Genomic DNA, 12,185 nt, shown 5'->3' on the forward strand with positions numbered 1-12,185 from the left:
TTGTCTCGAGTTCCAGCGTGATTGGGATGATGGTGTACCGCTTGCTCTTTTTGCTGTACGCAAGGTGGTGCAGGAGAGTTTGGGTTTTAGCCCCGCAGAGCTGGTTTTCGGACATACGGTTCGCGGACCTTTAAAGCTGTTGAAAGAGTCGTGGCTCGCCGAGCCTAAAGAGTTTTCCAGTTTGACTGATTACGTGTCCAAAATGCGTAACAGGCTCAGCCGTGCATGTCAGTTGGTTAGGGACAATTTGGGTCTTTGTCAGAAGAGAATGAAACAGAGGTTTGATCAGAAGGCTGTTTCCCGAAGTTTCAGTCCTGGTGATAAAGTTCTTGTGCTGATTCCGGGGATGGGTTCCGCTTTACATGCTCGTTATAGTGGACCTTATCGCGTTGCTCGCAAAATGAATGATTTGAATTATGTCATCTTTACTCCGGACCGAAGGAGAAAAACCACACTGTGTCACATTAACCGTTTAAAACTGTACTGTGATCGAGGAGAAGATTTAATCTCGGAACTCACCCCGCCTGGTACTTCCACTGTCCGTGAAGATGCTCGCGCAACTAAACTGGCGCTGTCATGTGATGCTGAAGTTGTTTCTTCACTGGCGGTTGTGGGGCAAGGGGAAAATGCGTCTCCGTTAGTACAACACGTTACTGTGGCGAGTTCTTTTCTTGAAGATGAGGGTCGTACTCCATCGATGGAGGTTATTGAAGGGAGAATGAAGAATTCTGAAGTTCTTAATGATTTAGATTTATTTTTGTCTAATTTATCAACATCAGAACGCAGTGATTTAATCTCCTTAATTAAACAAAATGAGAGTTTGTTTCCTGATGTGCCTCGTCGAACAACGGCAATTGAACATGACATTGATGTGGGGGTTACATGTCCAATTAAACAGCATCCTTACCGTACAAATCCACACAAAAGGTTGTTGCAAAGTGAGGTAAAGTTCATGCTGAAAAATGGCATTGCAGAAGCTAGTCATAGCCCATGGAGTTCGCCTTGTTTGCTTGTTCCAGAGAGTGATGGTTCCATGCGTTTTTGTACGGATTTTAGGAGGGTGAATGCCGTTACAAAACCTGATAATTATCCATTACCGCGTATTGACGACTGTGTTGATCGTTTGGGCTCAGCTGTATTTGTCAGTAAAATCGATTTATTGAAAGGTTACTGGCAAATTCCGCTGACACTCCGTGCTAAAGAGATCTCGGCTTTTGTGACACCCGATCACTTCCTGCAGTACACCGTCATGGGCTTCGAAATGCTCCCGCCACCTTTCAAAGGCTTATCAATGGCGTTCTTGAGGGTGTGCCTAATTGCGAGGCCTATTTAGATGACTTAGTCATTTATAGTGCTACTTGGCCTTCGCATATGGTGTTTCGTAAGCTATCAGAAGCTATTTTAACCATCAATTTAGCTAAATGTGAGTTTGGCCAAGCCACCGTGGTGTATTTGGGTAAAGTGGTTGGCCGTGGGCAGGTGCGTCCTGTCCAGTCAAAAGTTGAGGCGATTTTGAATTATCCTCCTCCAACCACTCGTCGCGAACTTCGCCGTTTTTTGGGCATGGTAGGTTACTACCGGTCATTCTGTAAAAATTTCTCTGCTTTGGCCTCACCCCTCACTGATTTGCTTAGTTCAAAAGTGACCTACGATTGGACTTCACGGAGTCAAGCGGCTTTCGAGTCTGTTAAAGCATTGCTGACTACTGCGCCTGTGCTGGCTGCTCCTGATTTTTCTCTGCCCTTTTCTCTCGCCGTTGATGCGAGCGATCTGGGAGCGGGGGCTGTTCTCTTGCAGAATGACAAGGAGGGTTTGGAACATCCTGTTTGTTTTTTTTCGCGCAAGTTTAACCTACATCAGCGTGCTTATTCAACTATAGAAAAAGAAGCCCTTGCTATTGTGCTTGCTGTTCAGCACTTTGAGGTATATGTCGGAGGTGCCGCATGTCCGGTTGTGGTATATACTGACCACAACCCATTGGTTTTTCTCGATCGCATGCGTAATTCCAATCAGCGCTTAATGCGGTGGAGTTTGATTTTGCAAGGGTACAACTTGCAAATTAGGCACATCCGAGGACGCGACAATGTAGTTGCAGATGCATTGTCCCGTGCTTGATGGAAATATGGTACATAAATTGTGCTTAAGTAAAAAGAAAACTATTGATTGCACTTACATTTTTTTTAGTCCAGCAGGGTTTTTTTTCCCCCTGTTGAACATAAATGGTTTGTATATTTTAAATTGTGATTTAAACCCCAATTTATGTTTTTTAAGGGTGGGGGTGTTACGTTGCTAAACGGTCATGGTTAACTTGGTTAACTGCTGCTGAGTGCGGTTGTTTCCACCTGTTCTTTATTTCCTGTACAGATCACATGGAGCCCCGTCGGCTGTGATTGTGGGCGGAGCAACTGCTTTAAAGACGCCAGTTTGGAGATCGTAGAGCTCTCTCTCACTTCCCATCCGCTCCTGGTGGCAGACAGAGCCCTCTAGCTCTGGTGCGGGCTCGACCTGCTGTTTTCCTTTTTGAATTTGTTTAGACCCTAATTTACTGTTGTTTTTCACAAGCATGTTTCCGATAAGGAATGGATGTTTGTTATTTCTAGTTCATCCTATTTATTTAGAGCTGGTGGTAACTGGTGATGGGTTTTGCATATTTAGTGTAGATTAGTGGAGAGCAGGAGAAAGAGGACCCGGAAGACTCACACAAAACTCTGTCTTTTATTTTAAATGGGAGGCAGGCAAGTTACATCTGCTTTGAAGAATAGTGTGGCTAAGGGTCTTTCTGTTTTTTTATGTTCATTCTTGCCACCATGCTCTGCCTAAATCAAGGCATATTATTATTTAATTAAAATTATTCACTTCAACTGTCATCGAATCTCTGTGTCTTTTATATGTTATGTTGATCCATACTTTATTTGATGGGCACGTAACAAACCTAAATTATTATGCTGCCAAAAATTCATGGAAAAAGTGGACTTGTGGATTAAAGAAACCAAGACAAGTTTAAAGGCATCTCAAACTTGTGACAATGAAGTCACAGCTATGGACAGTATTTCAATGGTGTCTTGCAAGTCAAACACTTCTAATAAGTCAGGAAGTAAAGCAACTTCTGTTTCCAAAAAAATCCTCAATATCTAATGTATCCACAGCTCGTCTTAAGGAAGAAGCTAACAGAGCAGCTTTGTTGGCTAAAGCAGCCACTTTGAAGGAAAGGCAGGAGTTGGAAATGAAAGAGGCAAAGTTAAAGGCTGAAATGGAAAAGTTGGAAATAGAAACAGCTCTTGCAGTGTCTTCAGCTAAAATTAAAGTGTATCAAGATTGTGAAGATCAGCAACAGTATGCAGGTCAAAATGAGGCTATCTAAGCAGCTGCTGTATGCATTCCAAAACTGGAGCAATATGAATGTGACAAATAGAGTGTATCATCAAGACATGTCAAAAAGTCACAGCATCAAGAGGTAACGTACCCAAGTATGCCTGTAAGTGTCAGACCTAAGAAAACAAATACTTCTAAGGAAGAGTCAGCAGCAGACAATGAAGTATATGGCCGTAATGATGAAACATTAGAACTTCAAAGAGTGATGCAACGTCAGACAGATATCACAGCAATGCTAGTGAAGAACCAACAGATGTCCTGTCTACCTCAACGTGATGTTCCTTTGTTTTATGGAAATCCACTTGAGTTCAGGGGCCCGTTCTTCGTACGTCGCTTAATACATCCGAGATCAAATGAGACATCCGAGAAGTTTAGATCTGGCTAATTATAATCTCGCTTATTTGGTTCTTTGAACACCACTGCTGTTGATGATTATTATGGCAGGATTGAATTATCTGAGATCACTGCGCGTTCGTGCACTGCAAGAAAAGTCAATACATATCGATAGTAGAAACACTGATCAGCCACGCTGTGATTGGCCAGTTGTTACAATGGCCAAGAACACGCCCATTTTTAACCCCTGCAGTCTGAGAGCTATTGATGAAAGGTTGTGAACTTTTTATGTGACTGAATTTAAAAACCCAGTTAAAGCTACTTTAGTACATAAATCACCATAAATAATGTACAATTTTCTGTAAAAAGATAATCTTGATATCTTTACTATGCTTGTCAAAAATTGAAATTAATGATTGTAATTAAAATTTGATGCTCCTAAAGTACTTTAAGTCTCTTTTAAAAACAGTTAAATGCTATTTTGTCTGTTTGTAACAGCAACTTAAAAAGCAGAATAAAAAAACACAGGTGGTGGCCCTCCATCTTCATGTGATGTGCTGGCAGGAGTGATGTCTCTAAACTGGCTGATTGTACAGATAATCTCTGGAGCAGTTGCTCTTTCTTAAACCGACAGCCAATGCAACAATTTAATTCCTGATAAATAAAATTTTAATTGTAGTGTATTATAAGATAGTGTTTTCCTCTCTTTTGTGCAGTTGTAGATAATACACCAACACTTTTAGCAGTTTCCAATAATGTGGTAAATAAAGTATGATGTGCAGTATAAGGGAATGGTAATGTTATTCTACATCAAAAGATTATAAAATACAACCGTTTCTGATAGCAATGCACATGACAGTAAAGAAATCCTCTCAGATGGTAGTCCTTTAGAGAAACTATATGCAAGTGGTTAAATAAGTTTACTTCAATTGCATTATTCTTAACTGATTTCTGACTATATTAGCAGTATTCCACGTTAACTGAAAGTCCTGCATCTGCTTAGTCTGCACAGAAAAGTGTAGTAAAGAAGATAAAAGATATGTGAAAATATGTGCAAAAAACTTATTTGGTTATTTTGGTCATTTTTGTCACAGAACAGGGACAGGGTAACATATTTGTAGACAACGTTTTAAAGATAGAACAGATAGAAATTACTAAACGAAAACCCTTTCATGCATGACATTGTAAGCTACTTGACAATCTAAAGACAAAACTAAAATAGGAGATTAGTTTATTCAAATGAAAATTATTTCACACTGAGTAATAGTCTTTATTGTACATAACATCTATTAGTGCTGGGTATGATTAATTGCTGTTTTTATTAAGGAAAATTCAAACAAATTTAAAATGAATGTGATCAGCATTCGTTTAAGAATAATAATCAAACAACTGTTACACAAAAACAAGTCGCACAAGTACAGAAAAAATATATTTGTTATATTATATATTTTTTAAATAACATCGCTAAAAGATTTAATTAATATATTCTTTTTTTATTACGTGTTTAATTTGAAAAGCTCTTTATATTAATCATGCATCTTACGCAGATTGCGCTCGTATAATGAAGAATACGCGACTGCGTCAGACTTTCCGTATCACATCCGCTTAAAAAGATACAAACTAATCTTGTTTACATGAAATAAGCCTGCTCCCGAGCAGGTTTGAGCTTACGGACCTGTTGCTATGACACCAAGTTTAGAATGAGGTTCGAAGAACCAAATAATCCAAGATCATGCCAAATCATCAACAATCAAATCCAGCTAACTGAGTTAGCGACGTACGAAGAACGGGCCCCAGGTCTTTTATGAAAGCGTTCAAACATGCTGTTGACTCCAGAGCTGACAGCAGTGCTGACAAACTGTACTTCCTGAAGCAGTATACTAGAGGTGAGCCCAGAGATCTTGTAAAAAGTTGTCAGCATATGCCAGATGACCGTAAATACGCAGAAGCAATGAAACTTTTGCATGAGAAGTTTGGAAATGAACTACAAATTGCAACAGCCTTAATGCAAAAAAACATTAAAATGGCCTGAAATAAAGTCTGAGGATGGAAAGTCTTTAAGTGCATTTTCATTGTTCTTAATCACTTGTCGCAATGTAATGGAGGACATTGAATATATGGATGAGTTGGATTATCCTACCAACATGAGGATTATTATCTCAAAGCTACCATACAAGTTGCGCGAAAGATGGAGAGCATATGCTTACGAGTATGAGGAGCACAACAGAAGAAGAGCCAAGTTCATTCAGGTGGTGGAGTTTGTTGACCGACAAGCAAAGGTAATATCAAACCCACTTTTTGGAGATCTGGATGCTTTGGCAGGTGATAAAAAACACACCAACAAGTTTCTTCAAGGAACCAAGCAAAAGCAGAGAAGGAAGAAAGAGCAGCAGTTTTGTAACTGACGTCAAACAGGTTGGTGAAACTCAAAAGGACACGACTGCGATAAAACCCAACAGCACATTAGTCATCAGTGCCTTCACAAAACCTTGTGCTTTCTGTGAGAAAAGCCATACCTTGGAGCAATGTTACCAGTTCGGTGCTAAAGCATATAAAGACAAACTGGACTTTTTAAGAAAGAGTGGATTTTGCTTTGGATGCTTAGTTAAAGGACACTTAAGCAAAGATTGTAACAGAAGAAGTACATGTCAGCTGTGCGCAAAGAAACATCCTAGCATGTTACACTTAACCACACAAGACAAGATTCCTGAGAAGGAAATTGTAAAAGTTGAAAAGACTGAAGTTAACACTTTACCTGCCACAGTGAGTCATGAGACAAGTGCCTGCACCGGGTCTGAAGACAATTGTGTTCTTGCCATAGTACCGGTCAAGATAAAGTCCAGAAAGATTGATAAGTGTGTGGAAGTGTATGCCTTTATGGACCCAGCACTATGAACTCAAAGCAACGAGTGGAAAGTTATGTACTCACTGACCTGGAGGTGAGTGGATTGGAAGAGAACAACTTCATTGAGCTTCCCAAAGTGTTTACACAAATGAGCATACCAGTGTCAAAGGAAAACATTCCACAACAACATGATGTTGACAAATGGCCATACCTCAGCGAAGTTGCCTCACATTGATGCTGAAGTGGAAATCCTCATAGGAAACAAAGAGTTCAAGCTTCTACAGCCTTGGAAAGTAATTAACAGTAAGCATGATGGGCCGTATGCAGTGAAAACTGCCCTTGGATGGATTTTAAACGGACCTCTTAGAGAACCTGTTGAAGAAAGCATGCATGGAGATGCACAAGCAAGCATTACAGTCAACAGAATCTCCATTGAGAGTGTGGAACAGATGCTGATACAACAGTAAAACCACGATTTTCCTGAAAGAGACTGTGATAACAAAGCTGAATTGTCGCAGATGGATCACCAGTTTATGGAATCTGTGTCTAACTCAGTGCAGTTTTACAATGGCCACTATTACATTGACCTTCCTATCAGGAAAAATGTTCCCCAAATGCCTAACAATCGAAATGCTGCTGTTCAGCGAGCACTGAATATCAAGAAGAAATTTCAGAGAAATCCCTCCTTTCATGCAGAGTACACAAGTTTCATGAATGACATGCTAAGCAAAGGTTATGCAGTCAAGGTGAATAAATCACACTTAAGTCGTCAAGACATTCAAGTTTGGTATATACCTCACCACGGTGTATACCATCTTCAGAAGAAGAAACTAAGAGTGGTCTTTGACTGTGCTGCCAGTTTTCAAGGAGTGTCTTTAAATAGTGAGCTCCTACAGGGTCCAGACATGACAAATTCACTTATTGGAGTGCTTACTCACTTCAGACAAGAGTCAGTTTCCATGATTGCAGATGTTAAAGCTATGTACTACCAAGTGAGAGTTCCTGAAGAGGATAGTGACATGCTTCGTTTCCTATGGTGGCCAAATGGAGATGTAAATCAGGACTTGGATGAATACAAAATGGTTGTCCACCTCTTTGGAGCCAAATCTTCTCCTAGTTTAGCTAATTTTGCCCTTAGGAAAATAGCAGAAGACAATCATACCAAGTCATCGGTCGAAGCAGTCAATACAGTTCTCAAGAACTTTTATGTAGACGACTGTTTAAAGTCTGTTTCAAGTTTTTCTCAAGCAGTTGCTCTGTACAATGACCTCACAAAACTTTGTGCAAGTGGAGGATTTCATCTTACTAAATGGGCAAGCAACAGTCGTGCCTTGTTGGCCTCTGTTCCAGAAAGTGAAAGAATTGCAGGTGTCAGAGACTTGGATTTGAGTAAAGATACACCTCCTGCAGAGAGAGCATTAGGAGGTTTATGGTGTGCCAATTCAGATGTGTTCAAATTCAAGATTAATTTGAAAGAAAAGCCTGTAAACAGAAGAGGAATCCTGTCAGTCACAAGCTCCATCTATGACCCCTTGGGCTTCCTAGCACCTGTAATATTGCCATCAAAGATTCTAATGCAACAGTTGTGCAAAGAAAAACTCACATGGGATGAGGACATTCCAAAACAGTGTGCAGAAAGATGGACTTCTTGGTTAGAAGGGTTAAATCAGTTAGCTGACTTCAGTGTAACAAGGTGTATAAAACCAGTGGACTTTGGAGTGCCCACATCTGCACAACTGCATCACTTCTCGGATGCAAGTGAGGTAGGATATGGAGTTGTCTCATACCTCAGATTGTTGAATGATGATGGACTCACACACTGTGCCTTCGTGATGGGGAAATCTTGTGTGGCGCCATTAAAGCAGACCACCATTCCACGTATGGAGTTGACTGCTGCTGTTGTTTCTGTTAAAACAGACAAGATGCTGAAAGAAGAACTGGAACTAGACTTACATGACTCTGTATTTTGGACTGACAGCACCACTGTTTTGAGATATATTGACAATGAAGGTCTTCGCTTCAAAACGTTTGTTGCCAACAGAATCGCCACCATACGAGAGTCAACTAGACCACAACAGTGGATGTACATCAATACCTCTATGAATCCGGCAGATTGTGCATCAAGGGGACTTACTTGTGAAAAGTTCATGAAAAACGTGAGCTGGATCAATGGTCCTTCTTTTCTCAAAGAACCAGAAAACAACTGGCCTGAGTCAAATTGTGATCTATCAACAAAAGTAGATGACAGTGAAGTTAAACACTCAGCTTCAGTAAATCTTGTGTATGCAGTGGATGGCACAGATGCTGTGAACAAATTGATCAACTATTACTCTGACTGGTACAAGTTAAAGAGAGCCGTGGCATGGATCCTTAGATTCAAAGACAGCTTCGTACAACACAGCATAAACAAAAAAGGCCTGAGTTGTAAAGCAAATTCCACAGCAGAAAACTGCAAAGCTCTAACAATGTAGGACTTAACACGAGCTGAAAATTAGATCATCAAGTTCATTCAAAATCAAAGATTCAATGAAGAAATGTTAATGTTGCAAAAAGGTAACACATCTGTGAAAAAGAACAGCTGCCTTTCTAAAATGGATCCTACACTTCAGGATGGATTGCTAAGAGTTGGAGGTCGTCTTGGTAGATCTGCAATGTCTGAACATTCAAAGCATCCCATCATTTTACCCAAAGACTCACATGTCACAACTTTAATCTTAATAGATATTCATGAGAGAAGTGGACATTGTGGACGGAACTACATGCTTTCAAAGTTGCGACAAAAATTCTGGCTTCCTTCTGCAAACTCCATTGTAAGAAAACTTCTTTCCAGATGCGTGACATGTAGAAAGATCAGAGCAAAGGCTGCAGAGCAGAAAATGTTGCTGCCACTTGACAGAATCATACCAGATCAACCACCCTTTACCAACGTTGGGGTTGACTACTTTGGACCGTTTGAGGTCAAACAAGGTAGAAGTAATGTTAAAAGATATGGGGTGCTGTTTACCTGCTTAACAACAAGAGCTGGGCATATTGAAGTTGCACATACTTTAGACACAGACTCGTGTTTAAATGCCATCCGACGCTTTGTAAGCAGGAGAGGCCAAGTGTCAATCATGAGAAGTGACAATGGCACTAATTTCGTAGGTGCTGAAGTTGAATTGCGCATTGCCATTCAGCAGTGGAATCAATCAAAAATTGAAAGCACTCTCTTGCAAAAGGGAATACAGTGGATGTTCAACCCACCCTCTGGATCTCATTTCAGTGGAGTGTGGGAAAGACGGATAAGGTCTGTTAGAAAAATCCTAAAATCTGTGCTGAAAGAACAAACGCTTACTGATGAGAGCTTGCATACATTCCTGTGTGAAGTGGAAGCAATAATAAACGACAGACCACTTACCATTTCAACGGATGATCCCACTGATCCAGAATCTTTAACACCTAATCACCTGTTATAAATGAAAGGACAACAAGCCTTACCTCCTGGACTTTTCAAAAAAGAAGACATGTACACACGTCGCAAGTGGAAACAAATTCAAAATCTTGCTGACCTATTCTGGAAGCGGTGGGTGCGTGAGTATTTGCCTTTGCTTCAGGAGCGGGGAAAAAGGACTCAGGTAAAGAAAAACCTTAAAGTTGGAGATGTTTTCTTGATAAGAAACTCATGGATCTGTGAAAGAATCATGAAAACGTTCCCAGATAACAAAGGACTGGTAAGACGTGTGTTGGTTAAAACTAAGACCAATACCTTGGAAAGGCCTGTTGACAAGTTGTGCCTTTTTTCTGAAATGGACTGTTAACACTTCTCAAACATAAAGGAGTGTTCCTCTGCCTTAACTGATAATAGACACGTATTATCTTTAACGTGATGCATGTACATATTTCTTTAGCATGGCTCTATCATTTTTTGTTAAAAAAAAATAATTGTCAGTCTGCTTGCCTGTCAATTAGGGGCGGGTATGTAAGAGCCATAATCCATATTGAGAATTTATTATTTTCATTTTTTTATGATTTAATTTTAGTACAATTAGGTTTTTAATAAGTCAGCTCCTGTTGTGTGTATTATATTTATCTGGTTTATATTTGTTCCTACTGCGCATGTGCAGTGACGTCATTTTTTTGGTAGTTAATTTAAAGAGTTGTCGATGCACAGGCTATACGTGCTCATAATTAGTGGAAGAACACAAGCTTTTGACCATCTCACTATCATCTCATTTTGTATTTTGTAATATAGCATATTTAAGTTTATCGATCTCTTCAAATAAGTTGTTGAGAAAACATCGTTGGATTATGCTGTATTTGCAAATGTGAGTCTTTATTGAAATTTTGGAAGAAGAATAAATCACTGTAAAGGAATAAGGACTTTGAGTGATATATACAAGAAAGCAAGATACGCGTCAAAACTGGTGGAAAACAAATAAGAATATCACATGTTCCTTACATGCGGCATTCTGCAGAATGGGTGTTCTGTGGGGGACGCAGGAAATACAAAAACCTGTAGAGGGCAGTCATGTTTCATGTAGGCCATACTGACGACAATTTGTGTGCTCGACTCCATGCTGAGCAGACGGAGTTACTGTTCGATCTGGGACACTGGAGTGAGAACCACGGTCAACTTCACTGGCAAGTTGTATCTTGTATATTAGCAATGTCAGCCATGGTTTAATATTTTAAGCACACTATAAATTCCTCTCACGTGCAAGATATTAAAACCACGCCACAAAGCTAATTTTAGTGGGATTCACTGGGATAATGAATGAACACGACGCAATAAAGCTAATTAAAGTGGGATTGATGAATCTCTCACTGTCCAGTGACCGTGCGTGTTACATCAACGGTTTGGCTATTCAAATAGAGGCGAAAGCTAATTGGTTGCCCCCGTATGGCCCCACGTGTGTACTGTCCAATGGCATTTTCTTACCTGATTGACAGTTGGATAGAGAAAAGCATTTGGCAAAATGAAAAGCATTCAGCAAATAGAGAGATAAAAGCAATTGGCAAATGCTTTTTCAAAACGCAATTTAAAATGGCCATTTAAATTATTTATTAATGTTCTATTTTATTCAAAGTTTTTTTGCGTTTTAAATCGTGAATTAAATAAAGAGTTTTAAAATTGTCTATTTTTCAATTTATAAAATTGTTTTCAAATTCACTATTTTATTGAGCTATTTAACTTCATTTTAAAGCATTAATTCAAAAAAACATTTTTAAATATGTCTATTACTTTTTCAATTCAACAGTGTTTGATTTATTTCCATTTTTATGTTTGAATTATTAAATTGATTAATTGATTTCTTATTTCATTTTAAACAGTCACCATTTGTCCTCCATAACCGTAAGATCATAATGTACACTGTAAAAAATATTTCAGTGGCTTAATAAAATCTCTTAATGTCAGTTATGTGTTTTTTTTAGTTGGACAAACCAAAATAAATTACTTAAAATAGAACAGATATTTTGTGTAAAGTGTACATATTTTATTTGATTTATACACATTAATTAAGTATTAGATTTACAGATTATTTTAATCAATACATTTATAAAGGTCAAATTATATTAAGTTTTAAAACTGTAATAATTGCATATTTCAAATTAATATTATTTCCATTTAACATCAACTCAAAAAAATTTGTACGTT

Source organism: Paramisgurnus dabryanus, chromosome 22 (assembly GCF_030506205.2).
Source record: "Paramisgurnus dabryanus chromosome 22, PD_genome_1.1, whole genome shotgun sequence".
Taxonomy (NCBI): Eukaryota; Metazoa; Chordata; class Actinopteri; order Cypriniformes; family Cobitidae; genus Paramisgurnus; species Paramisgurnus dabryanus.